We start from the raw sequence: 19,841 nt of genomic DNA, 5'->3' as shown, positions 1-19,841 counted from the left end.
TTTAATAAGCCTTCAAGATTCTCCTCGAATCACCGTAAACAACAGAGGATTTCAAATTTTTCTTAGCCACTAGTTCCAAGGCTGTTGCTTCATCAGTAAAACAGAGAAGTCTAGTAGTTCTGCACTCCCCTTCAAATACTGCCCGGCTTATACTATCTTGAGATTCTGCTCCACCTGTAAATTTTCTATTTATTTTTCGTGCATATTATCAGGAATAGGAACAGCTTTGCCAGAGTCTTCTTTTACAGGTGTTTGCAGAACTTAAAACTGTGAGAATTTTATAGTTTGGTTATACTATATATATATATATATATATATATATATATATATATATATATATATATAGATATATATATATATATATATATATATATATATATATATATATATAGATCTATATATATAAAGTCTTAATTTTATTTGTCATTTCCGACAGCTTAAACGGATCTTTTCTTCTTCATAGCACTAATGAGTGACGTCAAAGGAATAACTCTCCTCTGCTGAAAGCAAGGACTCTTAAGCACCAAGGCAGTGTTGCCAAACACACATTTGACCCGACCAATTGGGCTACTTTTGAACTGCTTGCCGCGGGCTATGAAATGGTTCGGCTACTTAACTAAAATAGGACTACTTTAGTTAAACAAAACTGCGGCATTACTTAATCCGTTTTAATTTTGTTACATTGGTTCTTCTCTCTTTGTTGTATTAGCTTTTTGTTAAACAGTATTCCCAAGTATGGAAAAATGAGAATTAATTTTATTTTTGTACTTCCAAGTAGTATATGCACTAGAATTTTTCGTTATTCATTAAATAATTGCACACAAGAGCTTGGTTGATTGATTTCTATCCAATCACTATTTCAAGTTGGAGAAAAAAATTGCCCACTTTTTAGGCAATTGCCGCGGTTTTTTAGGCTTTGTATGATGGTTTGACTATGAAGTCATTTGGCATTGGCAATCCTGTCCAAGGAGCGTCAAGCCGTCAACCCAACCCAGATTAGGGTCATTGGCTTGGTGAAGGAAAGTAAAGAAAGCCAAATGGCCTTTTGACCTACAGCTGACACCAGCTATCAGAAGTGTTCCCGTTTAAAGTGATGGATAAATCTATTGTTGACACTTACTCTGGTGAGTATGTTTAGACCTTTTCGATGTTTAATGTTATTTCGGTGACTTGGTTTAGCGCTTGATTCCCCTTCAGCAACCTGCCAGATCAGGGCAGGGCACGTGAGGTTAAGAAAGCAATGTCTGTTTAAGACAGGACATGACTTTCAAAGCCTGGTTAGTTGTATTGTTTTAGGACCTACGTGGTAAATTTTAGTGATTAAAAAAATATTACTGTAGTATATCCTGTGATGTTGTTGTTTCTAAAATATCACATTAGCCTAGTGATCCCATGGATAGGTCTTCAGCCTAAGGGCTAGGCTAGGACACGTCATTGTAAATCTAAAGTAATAACTCCGCGTAGGGTATTTCTTTGGAAATTAGTTACCTATAGTATTTTGTTTGGTAATTCTAAGCCCGCACTCCACGGTAAAGTAGACTATGGCAGTTGACGTTTTCCTATGTTAGGGGAAACAACCGCCTTGAATCAATCATACTCCGGTAGATCACCCTTATTCACTCTATATTTAATTGGTGAAACAAGAATACAATTACATCTTTAACCATACCATTCAAAAGATTAAAGTTTCGTCAACATAATGTGATATATAAAAGCACTATACGAGCTAAAATAAGCATGTGAGGTCTTCGTAAAATGTTAAGGCAGTTTTAAAATCCAATATGGCGTCTTCCGCATCCGGTCCCTTTCGTAACCGGCATCGATCCCACGTCTTTCCCAGCCTTCCCAGCGCTCATATGAACAATATTACCGTATATATGTAACATTTATTGATCTTACTCAAAGTTGCAGTTGTTATCAGCACAAGAAAACATTTTGTTGCCTATATTTGTGAAAGTTCTTATTCCCTGGGTCATGGTTTGAACTGAAATTCATATTTACCTTGTAATCGGTGGTTTTATCCTTACTGCCACCACAAATGAAACTTCACAGTGCTTATTTGATTGTAATTATACAATTTTGTTCTTAATTCACTACAAATTGCACTTTAAATACGTTGAGTGTGTTGACAGTGAAGCCAGGGCGCGAAAAATTGCTCAGAAACCATATATATAACAGAGTAATGTAGTTTTTTGTGGAATGAAGTGCTCAATGTAAACTTTAATGTAGAACATTATACAAAAAACTGCATTACTGTTACATGGTTTCTGATCAATAAATACTTTTATTGGGACTTTATGGACACCGTGTATGTACATATGGCTGCCAAAAGCACTGGCGAGCAGATGATAGATTAGTGAATTGTTTGAGAAATTTTTTTTTTTTCTCGCTTTTCATTGATTCAAGTCTTCATTACTATTTTGACTTCTTTTATTTTTAATTGTACTTATGCTTGAAGTAAATGTAACCTTTAATGCTTGCATGCTAGGAATGGCAAAATTTCATTGTTGCCAATTTAGTGGAGCTTCACGCATACACCGATGCATGTACAAACTGTTTCCATGAATTCTAGTTGTCATAGTAATGCAATAATATTAAAATTGCTCTAATATGTATATATACTACAAATAGATATGCGAATTTCACTTATTTCCTCGGTTTTGTGTAAGTCCTATACCCATTCTGGAGGGTAAACACACCAATTGGCAACACTGATAAACTTTAAGAGAGCGAACAATACCATAGGTACTGTTCACAGCAAAACTGTTGATATTTGAGTCAGGAATCTACTTAAATTTCCAACAACGAATATTTTCAAATTATCATGAATGTAATTTATGTAATTCAAAATTATCCTGCACACTTCTTCTTTCCTCCTGAAAAATCGCGAGTTTCCTTGGACTCGGGCGATGGCATCATTGTTTTCTATTGTTGTTGAAGAAAGTGTCCCAGCATCTATGGGTACAAGTGGTGTGTGGATTTAGCACAGAAATGGGAAGTTTGCTCACACAAGTGACTCCGCAAACGTCGAGATAGCGTCAATCTTCTACGTATTTGGTGTTTTAAGTAAAAGTTTTGAAAGCGTCGTGGAGGTATGTTTGCAGTGCACATGGCTAGACTTTCATTAAACTCTGTTTAATTTTAAGATATGACCTTAATTTCTAACTTTGGAGATAATACTTCAAAAGGAGAGTAGAGGTCTCGAGGTGCTGCTCCCACCACTGATCACTCGTGACTGGTGCCCATATACGGTGTCAGGACATGTTAAAGTACTTTTTCGGAGGGTGGATCAAGTGGGGAAGACTGGTTCAGCTAGTCCACTTGGTTGTTTCCCCTATTTTACTTACTGAACAAGAATTTAAAGTAATACATTTATTTGACAGACTGTTATTAAACCGCAATTTACCTTTGAAGACTACATGATTGTAAAAGGGGTGCAATTGATGTACTGATGTACAGAGTTCAGAGGTAAATAACAGATTAGTTACAGTTGACTGACAAAATATTGCCTTAAACTCTCATAAAGTAAGTAAAATAACATAGGAAAACGCCAACTGCCATAGTCTACTAAGACCAAGACCTAACAATCTTAGAAGTTTTGGTTCGGGCCAAGAACATGAACAAACAAACCGCTATATTTGAATTCTGATAGGGGGTGTTGGAATACGTTACCACCAGGCAGCCATATGTCCAGTAAGGGGAGAACGGGGTGGGGTACTGAGAGAGGAAGGCACAGGTACGAGTTGGTAAAGTTTTACCTGACAGGGGCTATCCCCCCTTAAAGAAAGGTAATCTTGGAAGTGTAACATATAGGTTATAATACTAACCTAACCTAGTAGGATTCGGCATTGTAATAGTAGTAGTAATAGGTGGATTTTGGTTATGTAACTGCTCCATTATCAGTTTGTTTATCGCTTTTTTTCAGCTTGTATTTAGTGTTTCAAATGTCATAAATAAGAGGAAATGACACTAACACGGCAAAACCTTCCCTTAAGTGTATTACTGACCCAACAAAACCCTGCATTCCCATCGGTACCACTTACCATAGGATAGAGTTCAAAGGTAAATTACAGGTTAATTACAGCTGGTCGAAAAAATATTACTTTAAATTCTTGTTCAAGAGGTAAAATTCTGTAGAAATACGTCAACTGCCACAGTCTAGTTCACCGTGGTATACGGGCTTAGATCTACCAAAGATAGTACTATTATAAATTTTGTTTAGTACTTTTTTATGTACATATTGGTTTTTACATCATTCATAGTAAAAGAGCATTGTGTGTGTATTGACCATTTAGTATTTTTTATAAGGTTTGTGTGTCATTATACTTCAAGCTTTCAAATAAGATTTTGTTTCAGTTTTAGGGTGGCACCGGGCTTGCTTGAAAGCCCGTTCTCCAGTCAAGACCTATGGAAAGGACCCCCAGATGCTGAAGCCTTGCCGAGGATGGGGGGCTTGGGGTTCAGCAGCTGGGCCCTGATGCCTGGTGGGAACTACTTTCTTGCTGGGCCTTGGTGCCCAGCTGTTGATCCAACTAATTGAGTCAGCCCTTTTCCTTTTACTAAAACTTTTCTTCCTTCTGCTTCCTCCTTCTATAAGGCACGGATTTTATGTTGATGACTTGGATTGGTTTTGGACATGATTTGGACTTGTTCATTGGATTTGATGGAGGGTGAGGATGGTTGGCATGCCCCCTCACCCGTAGAACTCGAGTACCTAACGTGGTCGAGCGAGGGGAAAGTTTAGATGTCAAACCCTTCTCTTAGTGCTGGGTCTGATCTCGACGGACATCATGACGCCTTAAGCACTGAGGGTGGGGGTGTATATTCTGGGTGGTACCCCTAGGGCAGCCCTGTATGGGATAACACTGTCCTCTAAATGTGGCTCCATGGTGGGTGGGGGGCTACCTGGACGAATCATCAATTGTACGTCTTATGGAGACACTAAAACCTTCTGTTGACGACTTGGGCAAGGATAAGGACAAGGAAAATTCTGGTAATTCCTCTATTGTGACTTTGGAGCCTTTTTCAAATGAGCTCCTTGTTACAAACATTTTGTATGTAAAACCAGTCCCTTTAGACTGGAATTATGAAACCTTATTTAATGAATTTTGTAAATTTGGGAACATAAAAGAATTACGGAATAGACTTGGAAAAAATTATGGTTGTTTTGAATTTTGGATATTTTTCAACAATGAATCGGAAGCTCACAGAGCCTACAGAGAGTTTAGGTCAGACTCTATGAGTGTTGGACTTGTAGAGGCAGAAGAGGTCCCTAGTTATCTTGAGATATATAGACCACCAACTGAAACTAAAGATTCGAATAAAATAAGTAAAACCTCCAGATCACCAGACCCAGCTAAGTGGTTGATTATTTCAACACATGGTGAGAGAGGCAACCTCTTCAAGGTGAAAAGGTTGGTAAGCCAGAAAGATAGGCAATGTTGGGAGCCCAGAAGTAACTCGCTTTGGGCGTAATAGTTTTTTAGTTCATGCCAAGACCAATGTTCAATCAGTAATGCTCCTAAATTTAAAGCTTGATCCCGAAGGTATGATAAAAGAGGTAAAACCTCACTATAATTTTAGTTACGCAAAGGGTGTCATCTTTCAATGAAGATTTACATGAAATGGACGAAGAGGAAATTTTGGAGATTGTGGTCCAGACGTGGTTTGGAAGGTTTTCAAGGTGCCCCGCTTGTCTATGATTATTTTAACATTTGTAAATCCTTTTTTGCCATCTGAAATTGTTCTTGACAATGAAATTATGAAAGTTCGTCCGTATAGACCGAGAGTGCTCCAGTGCTTTAAATGTTTTGGCTTTGGACACTCCTCAAATGTTTGCACCAGGAATAAACTTTGTGAATCGTGTGGCAAGCCTGAGCACGAGGAATGTTCTGAACCGGTAATTTGTGTGAACTGTAAGGGTGAACATCGAGCCCGAGATAAGAAATGCAGTGAATTTAAAAAAGAACAGGAGGCATTACTTAAATCTATTGCTGAACACATCAGTGTGGGACAGGCCAAGAAGCTGTTGGGAAGGAAAACTTATTCAGATGCCTTGAAGGCACAACAGCCGGATATTGCTACTTCTGGTGCCCCTTCAGGTGGTGCTCCCCGTGGGTCCCCTAATGGGGTTTCCCATGCCCCCTCTGGTGGAGCCCCCCGTTCCCCCCCTGGTGGGGTTTCCCACGCCCCCTCTGGTGGGGCTCCCCACGGCCCCCCTAGTGGGGCTTTTCATGGCCCCTCTGGCGGGGCTCCTCGTGTTGTAGAGAGACTGGTCAAGCCAGGGGACCCTGTTGGTTCAAGGGTTCAAGCCAGATCTCAAACTGTTGACGACTTCTCTCTGACAGACATTGCCTGACCATTGAGCGCCCTCACCTGATCCTGTCATTACAGTGCACCGTGGAGATGACGGTGAGGAGATAGAGGCCGTCTTTATTCGTCAGAAGAGGGCCCTTTCTCCCTCTTCGCCTCATTCTCGGTCAGTCGGCCATCATAGGAAAAATAAAAGCAAAACTGGAAGGGCAAGTGAAGGCCCATCATCTAAAAGATCTATATCACCCAGATCTAGATCAAGTAGTTCTGGTAAAACTGATAAGATCTCTCTCTCCAGGACTCAGATTCCTAAATTGGTAGAAAATTTTAAGATGCCATCTTCTAAATAATGGCTCTCATGCAGTGGAACATCCGTGGCTTTATACCAAATAGAGAGCAAGTTTGGGTTCTGTTTAAGGAACATAATCTATCTGCGATGTGTCTACAAGAGACAAAGTTGGGAGAGCACACTCCCAACGTGGGTTTTAATTATTCATTTCATAGGTCTCCACCCATGATAGGTGTACGTGCTCAGGGAGGCACAGGCATCGTAGTCCGTAAGTCTGTTAATCAGAGTTGTTCAATTGAACACTGTGTTGCAGGCTTGTGCAGTTCAAATTTTCAACTATAAATGGATCACAATTTGTTCTCTCTACCTTGATCCATCATTGGAAAATAGATTGACAGGATGCGCAGGGTAATCCTCGTCAGCTAGAATTAACCGATCTACAGACGTTAATAGACCAGCTTCCTAAACCTTTCATTCTGATGGGGGATTTTAATGCCAAGCACACCCTCTGGGGAGAGCCAAACTGCGACCGGTGGGGTTTAATAATAGAACAGCTGCTTGACTTAAATGACATCACTTTAATGAATGATGGTTACCCCTACAAGACATGATCTTTTTTCATAATACTGACTCAGCCATTGACCATCACTATCTGCTCTTCGTCTTTGAGGTTAGATTACCAGTGGGTAGTAGACCAGAATGATCATGCAGTGATCATTGGCCCATTCACTTAAAGTTTTATGAAAAATATTCCATCTCCATGTTTACCAAAATGGAAGGTAGGGGAGGCTGACTGGGGATTATTCAAAAAAATTTGCCTGGAAGTACAAAACAATTTCTTTTAGACATTTTAAACAGTTTTTGGCTTTCAGGAACTTCACCAGAGTCTTGGAAGATATCGATTATTGTACCTGTTTTAAAAAAACTTTTAAGATTCCTTCCTTCCTAAGAATTATAGGCCAATTGCTCTAACTAGTTGTGTTAGCAAGATTTATGAGAGGATGGTCAATGCTAGACTTGTGTGGTATTTGGATTCAAAGAATCTTTTATCTAATCGGCAGTTTGGCTTTAGGAAAAATAGAAGTACTTCTGTACCCCTTTGATGTTCCTTATCCGGGGAGATACAGAATGCTTTTGCTGTGCAAAACCAGACTGTTGCAGTGTTCTTTGACCTTGCAAAAAGCTACGACACTACCTGGTGAGGGGGTATCCTTTTGCAACTTGTAGAGTGGGGTGTTGGGGGTGTTCTATTGTCTTAAAGATTTTTTGTCAGAACGTTACCTGAAAGTAAGAGTGGCTCTTACATTTCTTCTGCTTACCCTCAAGAAGAGGGTTACCTCAGGGAAGTGTCCTTAGCCCAACGCTCTTTAATGTAGAGCCGTCACGGCCTACTAGAACAAGTTCCTGTCGGGGTGCATGGTTCTCTGGCCTTTGCTGATGATTATGCAATAATCTGTAGCAAGTCTACAGCTGTCGAAGCTTGTCAAAAGATCCAGACTGCTATTAATGCTTCAACATTATGGGCCAGTGCTAAAGGTTTCAAATTTTCACCAGAAAAACCAAAGCTATACGATTTTGCCGATTAAGAAGAGTGGAAGAGATCCCTACGCTGTTTTTAAATGATTCGATTTTACCTTATGAAGATAGCATTAAGTATCTAGGTATTACATTTGATAAGAAATTAACTTTTGCTCAACATGTTAATGAAGTTGTATGTAACGTGAAGCTTCGTCTTAATATTCTTAAAGTTGTTTCTAATTTTAATTGGGGGGCAGATCGAATCACCCTTTTGAGGATGTACCAGATTTATGCCTAAGCAAAATTGATTATGGTGTCAAATTTATGGTTGTGCATGCAAGACAACACTGCAGAAATTAATGTTGTCCATAATATGGCTTTACGTATTTGTACGGGAGCCTATAGAACTTCTCCAGTAGAAAGCCTATATGTTGAGTCAGGTTTTCCCCCAACTATTTATCCGTAGGGAGGAATTAGGCTTGAGAGTCATATCAAGAGTACTTACATCAAAGCTGAACCCAATTAATTATAAGTATGTTAGAGAACCAACTGATTGAGCCCCAAATAGACCTAGACTGCCAAAGCCGCTTGAAGTTCGACTAGCAAGCTCTGCCAGGGAGGTGGGATTACTACCCCCTGCAGTAGCTGAAATTTCGCCATCAAAATTTCCTCCTTGGAATAGGCCACACTTAGAAATTTGCCCAATTAGGGACAGCAGGAGTATCAGCTCTGGTGATCAGTTGAGGGCAAGTTTTTTTGGACCATACTTTTGAACATGGTGATTCTCAACATATATATACTGATGGTTCGAAGGGTTCTGATGGTGTTGGTTGCTCTGTAGTGACTAGTGATAATATTATTAAAAAGAAGCTTCCATCTAATTCCTCTGTTTTTACAGCTGAACTGCTGGCAGTTTTGACTGCTCTTAAGTATATTTTTTATAGTTCTTGTACTAACAAGGTTTTTACCATTTTTACCGACTTTTTTTAAGTGTTTTATCTTCTCTTAAAAGCCTAGTCTCTTGCAACCCTAAATTTAGTGCAAGAAGTACAAGATTGGTTTTATCTTTTAATTAATAGAAGAGGTTTTTCTGTTAGGTTTTGTTGGGCTCCGTCACATGTTGAATTGTTGGGAATGAGTGAGCCGACGCTGCTGCTAAGGCTGCAACTAGGCTTAGGCACATTTCCAACATGGGCGTCCCTGTTTCCGATTTTAAAAATACCATTCGATTTTATTGTAGAGACCAGTGGCAGGCCCACTGGTCTACTAAGATATATATGCGCTGAATGGCCCCTCGGCTCCGGCGCTTGGCTATGTGCCAAAAACTTTATAATCTAATCTAATCTATGGAAAGGAGAACTATACAGTAGTGCCTCGAGATACGAAATTAATCCGTTCCGAGGCGCCCTTCATATCATGAGGTTTTCGTATCTTGGACCACATTTTACATGTAAAATGGCTAATCCGTTCCAAGCCCTCCAAAAACACACCAGTAAATTTCATAATAAAGCTAAATCGACCTATAAACAATGATACTACAACAAATTGGACCATTCAATACCTAACTTAATAATGTAATGCAAATTAACCTGTAAATAAAGTGTATTAGTGTACATGGTATACAAGAAATACTGTACGTAAAATGTGGAAGCTTACCTTTCGAGTGAGGCTATCTCCGAAAGTGGCGGCAGAGGAGGAGGAGGACAAACGGCAGATACGTACGTACGTACGTACGTACGTACACTTAACTTTACGAAACACATAAAAAAATGTAAGGAAAACTAAACTACTAAAATTTACAAAACACATTAACAAAACTGTAACTTAACTTTACAAAAAACTAAATTTTTTTTTTTTGTATTTTTTTTATACAAATTTCAATTTCTTCACCACTTTCAACTTTGTTTTTTATCACTTGGTTCTTCCTTTTTGCTTACTCCTGCTAATGCTAAAGGCCTCTTCAAAAAATAACGATCCAAGGAAGATTGCTTCTGCCTACTTTTCACAATGTTCCTGAAACGACTCGGGCAAACGTCATCGAACTGCGCAAGCATACGACCTGTGTGAGCTTTTTCGGGGGGTGTCTTTTCCTATAAACGATTGCACTTTATGAAAAGCGGCAATCTCCCACAAGGCCAGCGCGTAGTGTTCATTAATGGCTGCCCGTCTTGATAATTATCTACTACTATGAGATTCAGGGCTTCTGTAACACGGTTTTTTGGCAATAACTTTTTATCTATGCATTTCATAGATATAACGCTTATTCAGAATACACATTATATCTGCACATAAATTTTGACTGTATTCTGCATTACGTAGGTTGAATAAATTTGGTACTTATAATGTAAAAGTGACCTTTTTTGAAGAGGGGCAAACTTACTCAGAGAAAAGGTTTCGAACGCACTCGTTACGTAACTTATGACAGCATTTCTTCCCTCTTTCTCGATGGATGATTGGCTATACGTAACGAAGGCTATACCTCTGGCAACAATGACAAACATGTAAATACAAGCAAAGCAGTACACCTTTAAGAACTCTGAATCCTCTCCACTGAAATATGTTAATAAATACAAAAACACTTTGATTATTAGTCTAACTCCCAAATGAGTGTCCTAAGAAATTATAATCTAGTTTATAGGTCACAATCAGATTGACAAGATGTAGGGAATAGTTGGTAATTTTCAAAGACATAGTAGACAAGCTTGATTTGATAACTGCTGTATCCAATGTCAAGCGGTTTTATTTATCGGCTATCTACCTATTTACTAAAAAAAAAAAAAAAAAAAAAATAGACTATCGTTTTTTGGCTTTACACCTTCACCAATAATTATCGTCAGAATGATGACGTCATGAGGCTCCACCCACTTTGGCCTCTTTATAATTCAGGATAACAATGAAGGCTATCATGGCCATTGTTGTATTAGAAATGTAACTTCTGGCTATAAAAACTAATTTCTCGAGTAGTTGTAAGAAGTGCTAAATGGTCCTCAGGGATCCCAGCAGTTGGCCTAAACGTTTAATTCATGTATATTGCTGCTATTACTAATTTTGCGGCACTACTACTACAGTAGTATTACTACGCTAGCACAGATACCCCACCCACATCTATGTATCATTCCGCCATTCATAAAGTCTTTATACTCAACATGGTCGTACAGACTAAAGAAGAAGAAAAAAAATTATATCGGATGATTTATTGGTCTGCTGGAGATTTTAGCACATATAAGCTTGTATTTACTTTGGATAAAAATCTTATTTCAACAAAAATAGTTATATAAAGGACTGTTACAAATACATCTCGTCTCTCTCTCTCTCTCTCTCTCTCTCTCTCTCTCTCTCATCTCTCTCTCGCTCTCTCTCTCTCTCTCTCTCTCTCTCTCTCTCTCTCTCTCTCTCTCTCTCTTGGTGACATAGTGAATAGTTAATGGAAATGTTCGAAATCCTGAATGACATTACAAGTATTATAATCACGTTACGCTAAATACAAATCAGACCATAAACATTGGATTTAAACTAGAAACTGAATAATTACCTATTCAGACTATATTAAGTATGGCCACGGGCTTTCTCTTGACTGTATAAAGTTGCAAGTCGTAAGACAAATGCAGTTTTGCAACCACGGGGACAATTCCAAATCCTGTTAGCCATTCTTCACTACTATGGGTTTCAGAGCCGATGGAATAAGGTGAATGGATTTCTGTCTAGTGGATGGGCGGGGCAACATTTCGTAAAACGATGTTTACCTTGCTTACGAAATGAATGTTTTTCAACTCTTGGCTCGCAATCATTGGCCATGGCGTCGGCTAGATCATTTTTACTCTATAAAAATTAAAACTATCGGGTTTAGGTTATTGATAATGCTGACAAAATTTGTGTGTAGTTGTAAAATATACATATGTCAACTTTCAGCTACCTCCGATGCTTTGATAAGGAGCAAAATCCAAAAAACCGTGTTACAGAGGCCCTGAATTTCATAGTAATTGTTGCACCTCATGGCTCTGTTGGCCCTGGTGTCCATCAAAACCCTGTTCAACCAAATGCTCTCTCTGCAACTGATTTGGGTACTGAATGTTCGGCTGCTGACCTTCAACATAAACTGAAGTGCCTTGATTATACTAGTATGCATGTTGTAAATGATTGGTCAAAACCCTCTGTTCAGCAGGGAGTGGAGATTCTACCAACCTTGCAAAGTTTCCAGTTATCCCATGAGAGAGACCTTGATCACTTATCCCATGTGAGAGATCTTGAGTCACTTATCCCACGAGAGAGATCTTGGTCAATCATATCATATATGTCGTCACTCAAGAGGTGCTCTTCTTTTTCCATTTTCTATGAAAAGAAATGAGAAATTTTTTTTTAAATACACATGACACAAACACCATCACAACGTCAACTCTGACTAGTAGATTCAGAAACTGTTGACGATCCCGAAACGAATACCGCGTGCGTACGATAACGATGCTGGTACCGAGTGACCGAGGCACGCCACCACGTACATAGATGCATGATGGGAGGGATGCTGGCCAATAGGAGAGAAGGATCTCATGGCCACGACTAGCATCAGGAACCAATGGGAGAGCAGGAGGATGGTGGCAAGTCTACTAAGTTGGCGGCACGCGAGTTTCAAAGTTGTTATTGGTGGTTTGGGCGAATCTGGGACTTTACAGAAACCTTTCGTATCTTGAAAACTTTTCGTATGTAGAGCCGTTAAATTTTTCGTATTGGCTTTCGTATCTCGAGTTTTTCGTAAGTTGAGCCTTTCGTATCTCGAGGCACCACTGTACTCTGCTAGTCAAGAAATTGCCAAAAACTCGTAAGTGTCCCTATTATATATTTTTCCTATTACTGTGTGTATTTTTGTGTGTGTGCTTGTGGTTGCAATTCAATAATACAGTTTTTGTATTCACCTATTGAGAAGTCTGTTCTTATGCTTTGGGAAAGATGGGTAGAAATTTTGTAGGAATTATAAAACTTTTAAATTGTGGGACCCTGTCCAATGCAATATCCATCTTCTGGAGATACATTTAGAATTGATGTCCTTTACTAAAGTCATGGGGATCATTTTTTGTTTGGTTTATCCGTCTGTTGGTTTCTAAGACCCAAAGATCATCAGTGGAAAGTTGAAATCAAAACTATGATAATTATATAAATATCATCATCATTACAGTAAGCCTATAGGTTAAGGTAACAAATTAAGGAAAGTCAAGTGTTTTATTTGGTAACCTCTAAATTTGTTCCCATCATCCTGCACTAATTATGTAAAAGAACCCACCCTACAATGTGGCTTCCCAAAGTGCATCGGCAAAACTTCCATCCAACCTAACACAAAATTATCCTCAGACATATTTCAACTGGGATTGGTTTTGAGCATTTATGGAAATTTAAAACAAGATAGCATACCTGAACTTCACTACAATCAGAATATAATGCTGTTAACTACGAGACACTACTGACCACCTTTGAAAATGCTAATGTCATGTAGACATGCATGAACAAAAACTTATAGGTTCTTTGCCTCATAACAGCCTACTTAACAAAGACCCAAAGATCATCAGTGGAAAGTTGAAACCAAAACTATGATAATTATATAAATATCATCATCATTACAGTAAGCCTAAAGAAACCTCTAAATCATTCCCAGACTAAGACTTAAAATCCAACTCGCATAATATGAGTCTTGGGAGCCGAGTGTATCGCTGTTCCCGAGTCGGCCATTTTGGATGCATGGTAGACCGTGTGCTTGGTCTTCTCAACTTTTTATTGCGGTATATAATTTGTTAACCTTTTTTGCACATCACAGTATACGTTACTGTTGTAAATTTTTCCATTTCGCTCCTGATGGGTTCCGAGAGGTTGGTTTATCACGGTTTGAACCATTACATTACTTAGCCTCTTTAGGGGGTTTCCCTTGTTTATCATCAGTCCTTCAGGAGTGATTTGGTTCCCTCACGAGAGTGCGGTGATAATTTTCATTCCTATGTCATGCGCGAGTATTGTGTTTGAGGCGACCTAGGCTAGCCTAGTGATACGCCATTTTAGTTTTGGGAGGTAAAGGAAACCCTCATTCATTCGCATTGCTCATGCATGTAGTGTATGTGGTATTATTTATTTTATCATATTATAATATTATATTGCTAATTGTATTTTGATGAAGTTTGGAAGTCCTACACGAATATTTACCTACCCTAGCCAGATCTAGGCTAGGTTTTGGAAGGTAGGCTAGGCGGTTTAGAGTACTTCTCGCTACCCATAGTAGGTACTAGTCCTGGCTAACCTGACCAGACTGACATTTTAGTTTTGGAGGGGGATCCTTTACTAGAGAGTTCCTCTCTTGTTACGTAATGTAGGTGCTAGGCCTATCTTACCTGACCAGGTCGATATATTCGAATTTGGAGGGTTAGGTTAGGCTCTTAGTGTCCTCTTTCATGACGAACTAGTAGGCGCCAATCCTAGGGTACCTGACCAGATTGGGGTAACCGAATTTGGAGGGTTAGGCTAGGCTCGTAGATGGGCTTGCCTTTATTAGTTGGTACTTCCAATAATTCCTTATCAATACATTTTGTAAAGTATAGCTTTGGCTGTTACCTCCTTTAGGGTGTCAGTTGGCCTGCCGTCTTCTGCCCCTTTAGTAGTAGGCTATTTCACGGCTTCTCGGAGGGTGGTAAACACCTGACCGGTTGCTGTTGCCAGGCGTTTACTAGTTTACCTTCTCCTCTGGGCTCTTCCTTCCGTTCCGGACTCGTTCCGGCAGTGCTTCGTTGGCTCGCTGACCTAGTAATCCTACTGGTGAACAGCAGCTGGAGCGTCAAGCACTGTTCCGGGGGAATAGTCGGAGGATTTTCAGGTTGTCATAGGATCTATCCTTAAGTGGAAAACAAAAGTGGCCTTGTGTCAGAAGCAGCAGTCTGCGTATTGCTGAGGGTGCCGTTCTAGAGAAATTTCAGCACCTGGAATCTAAGTAGACGTTAATATTTTTCTGCTTTCTTAGAGATGGTAAGAGTTTACCGTTCCATACTTTCCATCATGAGCTTTTAGATCTCACCGAGGATCAGCACCGTAAGGTGTTGAGACTGAAGCCTCTTCATCTCTATATCAGTGTCTCTGTAGTTGAGATGCAGGTATAAACTTTGTGAATTATTTACTATGAAGCCTTTTATTTAGCCCTATTGGCAGTTAATGACTAAAATTATTGCTGGCACTCTCTAAGCACTGGTAAAGGGAATGTTATTTTATCTTTCTGCATTAGAGCCGAGGGTGATAAGGCTAAATTTTACAGAGAACTCTTCTCTGTCCTGTTGGGGCAATTAAACTTAATCATATAGGTTAAGCCTGGAAGAGGTAGTTACCTTTTAGAAACCTGGAACATTTGTCAAAGGTTAACCCTGGAAGAGGCAAAGTTAACCTTTTGTTTTATTGTTTTAGGAAACCATAAAACATGCTGCTTCTGTTTCATTCTACTGAATCAAAATGGTTTTCTCCATAAGGCTACTCTTTGCTGCACATGTATGAAAGCCTTGCTTCCTGAATGGAATCCAGCTGCTGGTGGGAGTAAATCCAGAAAGAATTTCAGATCAGGTAAGAATCATTTTGAGTTTCATGCAAGAAACCTTTAGCTTGATTGGCTTAGCGGATTTTTATCAACCTGCACCACCCACCATCCTCTTCTTATTGTGGGAATCGGCTAACTTAACAGTAGGTGAGATTCATTTCAAATAATATGATATAAATGCTGCAGTCTTATGTGATTCAATTTGTGCAAATTCACAATAGCGCGAACTTTTCTTTGGAACCTAACTAATTACACACAAGTATTTCAGACACGCTAACACATTTTCGAATCCTGGAGAAACCCTGAACAAAATTTAGATTTTTTAATGCAAATTTTAAGTTTTCAAGCTTGTGTGTAAATTGAATAACATTAAATATAATAATTTCTCTCTCTCTCTCTCTCTCTCTCTCTCTCTCTCTCTCTCTGTAGTATGTATGTACTATGTTTAATATTTTAAAATAATAATAAAAGTGTAATTACAAAATTTGTATGTGATAGTATTTTAATTAAAGAAATAACCTTTCCATTTCACTTTTAAGTAAGAACAACTCTTCTCTATCTCTTTCTCTTACTGAAATGAAAGAATTTTTATGGTACATCTACTAAATATTTATTAATATTTTCTAATGATATTAATGTCTGGACAAAATGATGCATGTAAAGAATTCTTTCCCTAATCTTTTTAACTCCACCAGAAGTTCAAAGTCCAGAGTTATCAAATATGTCAAGTAATGTGACAGGTGAGAAAGGGTTGCCAATTAGTGATCAGTGATTTTTACATAATTCTCTCCCCTCCCCTCCATACGTATTTCTTTTTTAAGATTCTACAGCACTAGAATGCAGTATTGGTCACAACATTAAGTGTGTTTTAAGCAGTCCCAGCTGCCACTCGCCCTAGACAGTTGAAGTCCTTTTGCAAGTTACATTAACGTTTGGTCATGTTCTAGCTAAGCTTATGCTCCAGTGCTTAATTTTTCATGGACCAAGCTGTTGTTTTGAATTGTCAAAATTTGCAACTTTGTGGTCTGATTGTCCAGAATCAAACTGTAATTAGATGGTTAGGGGTGTCTAGTATAGTCACTGGCTTTGTGTAAGATTTCTCACTGGTCAGAGGCCTTCCATTAACATGGAATAATCATAATAATGATTATGATGATAATTTGGGCTCAGGGGCTCAGTCTCTCCCTTTCTTAATTTTTCTGGGCTGGGCAGGATACAAGCCCCTTCATTCCACAACTTCTGGTTGTATTTGAAGCAGAAGTCACACCCATTTGGAGAGAGATTTGGGAGATCTGTAATTTGATCCTGGGGTGGAATTTTAGCTTTTAAGTTTTATGTATAGATCGTGTAAACGAGTAGTCTTGTCCACAGGCATTTGATAACCTACGTCCTTTAAATATATGTATACTATTATGTATACAGTCAACCCCCGCTATTCACAGACTCACGATTCACGGACTTCTCTGTTCAGAGATTTTTCTGTGGACCATATATACCCATTATTTGTGGAAAATTTGCCTGTTTGCTGTATTTTTCACAGAGAAATATTCACAAATTCCTGTATTTTCATATTTTTGTGACTAAATGCACTTTTTTGTGGTAAAACTATTAATAAACTCTGGTATATAAGCATTTTAGTATTTTGTGCTTTATCAAAATACTAGGCAGTTCTAAGAATTTTTAGATGGGTTTTAAAGTATTCATGGACTTTAGCTATTTTTGGTGGGGGGGTTGGCATTCTGGTACCCATCCCCTGTGAATACAAGGGGTTTATTATACTTTCAGTATATTTGGTCATAATTATGTCTTGTTACTGATTAGCGTGAAACTGTAAAAACAGCTTTAAATGTTAAAAGTTGTGGAGATACTCCCTTTTTAATCGTTTTTGCCAACTTCACTTCCTTAATTTTCTGCTGTTAGCTTGTTAAGTATAATATAGATTAGGCTGCATTCATCAGACATTGCATTGAAATGATCCTTCATCCACTTTGCAGGAATGACTTTGCAGAAAGATGGAACCTATTCATAATAAGCCCACCCCACAGGGGCCATTGTCTTGAAATTCAATCTTCCAAAGAATATGGTACGTATTCATTTGAGAGAAGTAACAGAAGGTAATGGGAAATACAGAGAGAGGAGATCAGTTATTAAAAAACTAATAGTAAATTAAAAAGAAAAAAAAACCAAGTGAGATTAAAAAAAAATGGAAATACATAATTAAAACACTAGGAGATTTGTCTTAGGGGAGTAGTAATTTGGTGCATCTTTGCTTGGAGTTGAACTTAGTTCCAATTTCACAACATGAAATGAATCAGTAGTGTAGCTGAAGTTCTCTTATACCTAGTATTTGTGACTGACAGAATTCAGGGATGTAAGATCATCAATTTTCCTCAAGGGTCTTGAAGACCACTGACTAGACTTCTTAACACGCAAGTACTACTAGGTAGGGTTAATTTGTTAGTTGGTTACTGACGAAGGTTGCATTTAGTTGTTCTGTCTGGCTTGCTTAAACTCAAAATGTTTGCTTGTGTTGAGGCTGCAGTGGAACGTTTGAAAGGTATCCTTTTATATATCATTTTCAGTATAGTATATTAAAGCACTTTTATTTTTAAGCTGGCCAAGCCTCTAGCATAAACCACAGCTTTCACCAGATACTCCATTGGAACAGGATAGGGCTATATGCTCTCTATTTGTTATCAAACTGACCAAGATTTGGTAGCTTGAAATAGAAATAGCCTTCAAAATCTAAAAATATTAACGGTTTTCAATAAGCAAAAGGTTTTTAGTGCATGTTGACTCCAAAATGAGCCTGTTCCCAGTACATATTATTCTGCCAGGGAAGCGTGATTGTGTTCCAAAGGAAAAATTTGCTTTCAAATGGCATTTGCCTAATTGTTTAGATTTCAGTTTAATTATTACTGTGGATGTTAATTTGAATTAGTATTCTGGATTTTGCTAGTCTCTCTGTATCTTTTGAAGTGGTTTAGTTTTTTATACCTAGTACTAATCCTAGTACTAATGACAAACTTTAATCATCATTGTTTGCGCAAGAGGCTTTCTTTATTAGTCAATAAATTTGAGGTGTTTTTAGTGAGATTTGTAAGTACAGTTTGAATTTGCAATGCTTTTATGTAGAGATAATTTGGTTTTGAGATAAATTACTTAATGTAGAGCTGTAAACTTTTTTTCAAATGGTTGTAAATGACATACAATTGGAAAGGAAAGACTACTAGTATTTAAAGCCACATATTTGAGAGAATATGATATGACCCTCTTTTTCTGTTGTGTATCTTTCGATCTCTGTTCTTGTATGTACTATCTTGATTTATTGTTGTTGATGCTCTTTGAAGGCTTGACAAGAAAAGCCTTCAAATGTGTTTCTAACAAGAGATTGAGACTTGAATACACAAGAAAAGAAGTGGGTCTTATTTTCTTTATCCTGCTCGTTTAAACACAGTTTCTTCTTAGGAGTTTTCTTGCAGTTTTATGGCCATTTCATTTTTCAGTGTTATAACAATCATTTGTTTGTCATTTGTCACAAAATTGATGTAGATATTTGTCACAAAATTAGAGTACGTAGTACATTATTTAATGTATGAAATTTTAATAATTCATTATTAATATAAATCTCTCCGTTTTACAGGCAAGAGAGAGAACACCTTGTACTTTTCAGCAAGAAGACTCCAAGCAGGAGGCCTTGGAGCAAGAAGACTCCAAGCAAGAGGGCTTAGAGCAAGAAGACTGCAAGAAGAGGCCTCAGAAGACAGCAAGCAGGAGACCTAAGAGCAAAAAGAAAAACACTGCAAGCACGAGACAGAGACTGAATACACAGAAAAGAGGTGGGTTTTAATTCCTTTATCCTCATTTAAAAAGTTTCATTTTAGGATTTTCTTTATTATAACAGTGAAAAATTAAAACCATACAAGTACATTCATTTGTCATAAAATTGATGTAGATATTCATTATCACAAAATTAGAGTACGTAATACATTAGTTAGTAAATGAAATTTTAATTAGTTAATATAAACCTCTCCTTGTTTCACAGGCAAGAGAAAATGTCAGGTACTGTTCAGCATGAGAGGAACTAAATAAAGTTCAGAGCGTGCTTTCCAAGCAGAGGCCTCAGAGCAAGTAAAGACTCCAAGCAAGAGGCCTCAGAGCAAGAAGACTCCA

General features: G+C 38.2%; 1 long non-coding RNA gene across 1 annotated transcript; it reads left to right on the top strand.

Moving 5' to 3' along the window:
- Positions 1 to 964: 964 nt before the first annotated feature.
- On the top strand, positions 965 to 19,773 carry LOC135221506 (uncharacterized). The gene is made up of 4 exons (XR_010315990.1): positions 965 to 1,124; positions 17,663 to 17,751; positions 19,312 to 19,507; positions 19,714 to 19,773. It is a non-coding gene; the product is annotated as an uncharacterized LOC135221506 (long non-coding RNA).
- The last annotated feature ends 68 nt before the right edge of the window (positions 19,774 to 19,841 follow it).

The sequence above is a fragment of the Macrobrachium nipponense genome, chromosome 2, assembly GCF_015104395.2.
Source record: "Macrobrachium nipponense isolate FS-2020 chromosome 2, ASM1510439v2, whole genome shotgun sequence".
NCBI classification, from domain to species: domain Eukaryota; kingdom Metazoa; phylum Arthropoda; class Malacostraca; order Decapoda; family Palaemonidae; genus Macrobrachium; species Macrobrachium nipponense.
This window is presented reverse-complemented; position numbering and strand designations above follow the sequence as displayed.